We start from the raw sequence: 6,000 nt of genomic DNA, 5'->3' as shown, positions 1-6,000 counted from the left end.
ATTTGCAATTTTTTAAGGAATCTCCACACTGTTCTCCATAGTGGCTGTACTAGTTTGCATTCCCACCAACAGTGTAGGAGGGTTCCCTTTTCTCCACACCCTCTCCAGCATCAACGGCCTTCTAAAACCAAGCAGTTTCCTCCAACTTCCAAAAATTCATGAGCTTAATTTTATTTCCTTCTCTTTCTCTTCAAAACTTTGACTAACAATATTTTTCAACTTAGAATATTGCATAGAGTGAACTCTTAATCAAATTTGGAGTTAGAATAATGACATGGCCCTATGTGCGAAATCTCAAAAAAAGTACCTTTTACATACACATTCCCAGAAAAATAATTTGCCAAAATAAACAAGAAAACAGAAGGAAGAATATATTCTAGGAAGCAGGAGCTCTCAGATGGGATGTTAGCAGAGAAAATTCTAGGGGAAAGTTCCAGGCTGCTACCAGACCTGGAAAGTAATCAGGCCAATGTGGAATGAAGGAATTGAAATCCCCCCAGAGGCAATTCTTTCAGAGAAGGCAATGGCACCCCACTCCAGTGCTCTTGCCTGGAAAACCCCATGGATGGAGGAGCCTGGTAGGCTGCAGTCCATGGGGTCGCTAGGAGTCGGACACGACTGATCGACTTCACTTTCACTTTTCACTTTCATGCATTGGAGAAGGAAATGGAAACCCACTCCAGTATTCTTGCCTGGAGAATCTCAGGGACGGGGAGCCTAGTGGGCTGCCGTCTATGGGGTCACACAGAGTCAGATACTACTGAAGCGACTTAGCAGCAGCAGAGACAATTCTTTAGAGATTAACACTGACAGGTTATCTAATGTGTTCAAGTCTGTGAAATATAATGTTGGAAGATTCTACAGTTTTATTGGCCTGCTTGGGACATGGGGCAGAGACTTCTAAGTGTCCTACAATTTTCTTTCTCCTATCCTTACTCACATATCCTCTTGGAATAAGAAGGCTGTTTCCTAGCTTTCTTTGCATCTAGGGGAAATTAGAAGACAAAGCTCTGGCCAAAAGAATGTAAGTGGAAGTAATGCTGAAACTCCTGGAAATTATCCTCAAAAAAAAAAAAAAAAAAAAAGGAAAAAAAGGAGATATGCTCGGAGAAAGCAGCCAAGATGGCATAGAAAAAGGACCCCAAGCTCACCTGCTCTCATGAACACAGCAAAATCATAGCAATCTGCAAAACAACCATTGTTGAAGAAGTCTAAAACCCACCATGAAAGATCTACAGCTAACGGCGTGAAGAAGGAAATACAAGATGGTAGGAGGGGTGTGTCTGCAATATAATCAAATCTCACATCCCCCTGAATGGGCAGCCCATAAACTCAAGAATGATTACATTACAGAGTCTCTCCCACAGGAATGAGAGTTCTGAACTCAGTGTCAGCACCCTCATCCTAGCCATCGAGCACTGGAAATGTGAGCCCCCAGAATATTTGGCTTTGAAGGCCAGCCCGGCTCAATTACAGGAGCTCCAAGGGACTGAGGGAAATAGAGACTTCACTCTGGAAAGGTGTACAGAAAACCTCACACGCACCAGACCAAAGACAGAAGCAGTAATCTGATAGGAGCCTGGGCCAGACTTACCTGCTAGTCTTGCAGGGGAAGGGGGAGCAGTGGTGGCTCACCCTGGGGACATAGGGACTGGTGGTGAATATATCAGGAGTATTGATGTGCATGAACTCTCCTGGAGGCTGGCAACTTGCTTGGGTCATTATCACCAAGACCTGGTCCCACTGAACAGGGTGTAGGATTTAGCACTGGCACACCTCAGGTCAAGCAACTAACTGGGTGGGGACTCATCCTCACTCATTACTAGACAGGCTACCTAAAGGCTTCCTGAGCCCACATGCCTAACATGACCTGCCCATCACAGTGCCCAGGACAGCTCCACCCTCCAGTGGGCAGGCACTGGCCCCGCCCACCAGGAATAAATCTCTAGACTAGCCTCACCCACCGGGGGGCAAATACCAGAAGCAAGAAGATTACAGTTCTGAAGACTGCAGAGTGAGTCTGCAAATGCAGCCCAGACACTACCCTGGGGCAACTGACCCTTGACTCTTGGTGACAAGACAGAAGTGCCCTGCTGGGATGCATACGATGTCTCTTACAGAGGGACACTTCTCCAAGGTCAAGAAACATAAATAACTTACTGCATACCTAAAAATACAAATAGCAATATAGACAAAATGAGGTGACAGAGAAGTATGTTTCAGATGAAACAAGACAGAACCCTGGCAGAACTGAGAGATGTAGAGATAGGCAATCTACCTATGAAAGAGTTCAGAGTAATGATCTTAAAGATGATCAAGGAACTTGAGAGAAGAATGGATGCACAGAGCAAGAAATTAGAAGCTTTTAACGAAAAGATAGAAAACATAAAGAACGACCAGAGTTGAGAATACAATAACTTAAATGAAAAATACACTATATGAAATCAGTAGACTAAATGAGGCAGAAGAATGGTTCAGTGAACTAAAAGATAGAGTAGGTTAAATCACCACCGCAGAGCAGAAAAAAAGAAAAAAGAATGAAAATAAATGAGGATAGTTTAGGAGACCTCTGGGACATCAGATGGGCTAGCATTCTCATTTAGGCTCCCTGAAGGGGAAGAGAGAGAGAAAGGGCCTGAGAAAATATTTAAAGAGATAACTGCAGACAACTTCCCTAATCTAACAAAGGAAATAGTCACCCAAGTCCAGAAAGCACAGAGTACCACACAGAATTAACCCACAGAGGAATTCACCATGGCACGTTGTAATCAAAGTGACAAAAATTAAAGACAGAGAGAGAATATTAAAAGCAACAGGAAAAAGCAACAAATAACATATAAAGGAACTTCCGTAAGACTGTCAGGTGACTTTTCAGCAGAAATTCTGCAGACCAGAAGAAAGTGGCACAATAGTGACGAAAAAGAAAAACTTACAACAAAGAATACTCTACTCAGTGAGGCTCTCATTCAGATTTGAAAGATAAAGCAAAAGTTTTACAGACAAGTTAAAGTCAAAAGAATTCAGCACCACCAAACCAGCTTTACAACAAATGCTAAAGGAATTTCTCTAGGAGAAAAAGAAAAGGCCACAACTAGAAAAAAGAAAATTACAAATGGGAAAGTTCACTGGTCAAGGCAAACATACAATAAAGGTAGGACATCTTTCATACACAAAGCTGCTGCTGCTGCAAGTCACTTCAGTCGTGTCCGACTCTGCGACCCCATAGACGGCAGCCCACCAGGCTCCCCCGTCCCTGAGATTCTCCAGGCAAGAACACTGAAGTGGGTTTCCATTTCCTTCTCCAATGCATGAAAGTGAAAAGTGAAAGTGAAGTCACTTAGTTGTATCCGACTCTTAGCAACCCCATGGACTGCAGCCTACTGGGCTCCTCCGTCCATAGGATTTTCCAAGCAAGAGCACTGGAGTGGGGTGCCATTGCCTTCTCCTACACAAAGCTAGTAGGCATATTAAAAAGCAAAAGTAGCCAACTTATTTGTACCCACAATAAGTAGTTAAGGGATACACAAAACAATTAGGTGCAAAATGTAATATCAAAAACATTAATCATGAAAGGAGGATAATACAGGGTATCTAAAATGCGTTTGAAATTAGATCAGCAACTTCAGCACATATATATATATAGACTGCTATGCAAAAGCCTCATGGTAACCACAAATCAAAATATCTATCATAGATATGCACACAAAAAGGAAAAAAGAATCTGAATCCAACACTAAAGATAGTCATAAAATCACAAAAGAAAAGAAGAAAGGAGGAAGGATGTATGCTTTTTTTTTTCTTTCTCTCCACTTCTGAATATAAGGTGGGCAACTAGATAGAACTTGATAGCTGTCTTGAATCGTAAGGTACAAGCCACATATTGAAGATGGGAGAATAATAAGAAAAAAGGAGAAGATTTACCCACTGATGACCACGGAGCTGCCGTGACAGCTCTTAGCTGCTCACCCACAGACTCTGTTACTCTTGTTTTCTAAGGATAAAGAAACTTCAACTTATTCAGGCCACTGCTATTATTTTTTCTGTCACTTTAGCTGAAACTTTCCTAAATATATAGGAAGAAATAGATACATAGAAAACTAAGCAAAATAAATACGAACTATAAAACAAAGTAATAATTAACTCCAGGGGGAAAAAAATTGTATAAAAAAAGCAAATGTCCACAACAAAATTCTGTAAAGCAATTATCCTTCAGTAAAAAAATTAATCAATTTAAAGAAAGCAAATGTCTTTAGAACCATCACTTTCCTTAGTCATAATATGTTGTTATAATGTCATAAGACTGTAAATGCTGGATATTGATTTAATCAATAATTTGGGTATAACTATTTGGCAGGTGAAACAATGTGGTGTTACTAAAAAAACCATTTCTTTAATTCATCAATATAATACTTAAAATGATAAATGTATAAATAACAGCATGAGTTGTTATTTTTAAATATGTAGGAAAATACCAGAATAAGCTATTTTAAGAGATGAAAGTGTTCTCTAAGAGAGAAATGATATAAGTAGGGTCTGGTAGGAGTCTTCTGTGTTTTCTTGTAAACTTCAAAACATAATCTGTTTTTAAAATTCTGCACATTTATCTCTTTCATAAAAATGTAAGCAATTTTCAGTTGTTATGTTGGATTAGATGGTCTACTCAGCTTAGATGCAGTAAGAAGCACTTTAATTCAGAGTAAAATGTCATTCTGCCTGGTGAAGATAGAGACACAAATAATAACTCATCACTTATCTCTATAATGGCAAAGTGGACTTCACTGAATGTTTTGTTTTTGACTGTCGGAAGGTTCTTCCTCTTTCATCGCTTCAGAAAATATTGTCTATATCATCCTTTGAAACGCTACAGAGGAACCGTATATACTTCTATCGACTCACTCCCTGTTGTCCACACTTCCTGGAAAACATGAGGATTGGTGTTTGGTTTTCCAGTTGCATCTTCAGCTCAGAGCATGGCACATGGCAATTACTCAGTAAGCATTTGATATTTAAGTGACACGAGTTCAGGGCCTAAATGTCTAGTTAACTTACTCTTGTCTTCCAATGGTCCGTGTATAATTTGTACTTTATCATTGGAGCATTTCCTTTCTTACTGATGCTCTAAAAGAAATCATGAATTTCTGGCAAGAGGAGAAGGCATTCCAGAGGGAGGAATCAGTGATATCCAAAACAGAGAAATGGAAAAGCACGTAGCATTTGACAAGGGTAAGGGAGAGAGGAAAACAAGACATTGATGTTGATACAGCCCCATATACTTTCAACAACTCAGAATGGGAACCTAAGCTCAGAGACATTCATTAACTTGTCCAGGGCACACACTTAGTTTGTGGTAGGAAAAAGATTAATTCCCCAGCTCATGTCCACAGCAATAGACTGGTAATTTTTCATCACATACAGACATAGATTAAAATGGATGCATTTATACTCATAAGTAATTCCACAAAAATGAAACCACATAATTGATCTTTAGAGGACTGTGGTGAACTAATGACATGAAGTTCTTTTTAGATCATTTTATATTATGTCTGTTGTTCAAAGAGTAGTTTTTAACAACCATCTCTTTCTGAAGTTTATTCAGTGTCTAGAGACTTGGACAAAAGTCACTATATATAAACTCAGAAATAAATGGATCGATAAATCAGAGATGTCATGATATGCTCTGAGTGGAATGCTGGATTTAAGTAGAAACCAGTCATTTAGAAATAATAGACCTTGCTTAAGAAATGGGAAGTTGGGATAAGTTCTCATGGATTCAGTTTCCCTTTCCCATCCAGAAGCATGTTAGCAATGCACCCTACCCAGGCCGCAAGCATTCATGTTACAATTAGGGGTGTCTTGTGGACATGCTCACCAATAACACTGGTAGGAAGACTGATAAAATGAAACAGCTTGTGCTTACACAGGGCTTCCTTTAGCAAAAATGTGACAATATTTTGTATTCAAAAAGTCATTTTCTGGCTCTCAACCTTTTTCAAAATATGA

This window comes from Ovis aries, chromosome 8 (assembly GCF_016772045.2).
Source record: "Ovis aries strain OAR_USU_Benz2616 breed Rambouillet chromosome 8, ARS-UI_Ramb_v3.0, whole genome shotgun sequence".
In the NCBI taxonomy this organism is placed as follows: domain Eukaryota; kingdom Metazoa; phylum Chordata; class Mammalia; order Artiodactyla; family Bovidae; genus Ovis; species Ovis aries.
The sequence above is the reverse complement of the archived record's forward strand: the minus strand, read 5'-3'. Positions refer to the sequence as shown.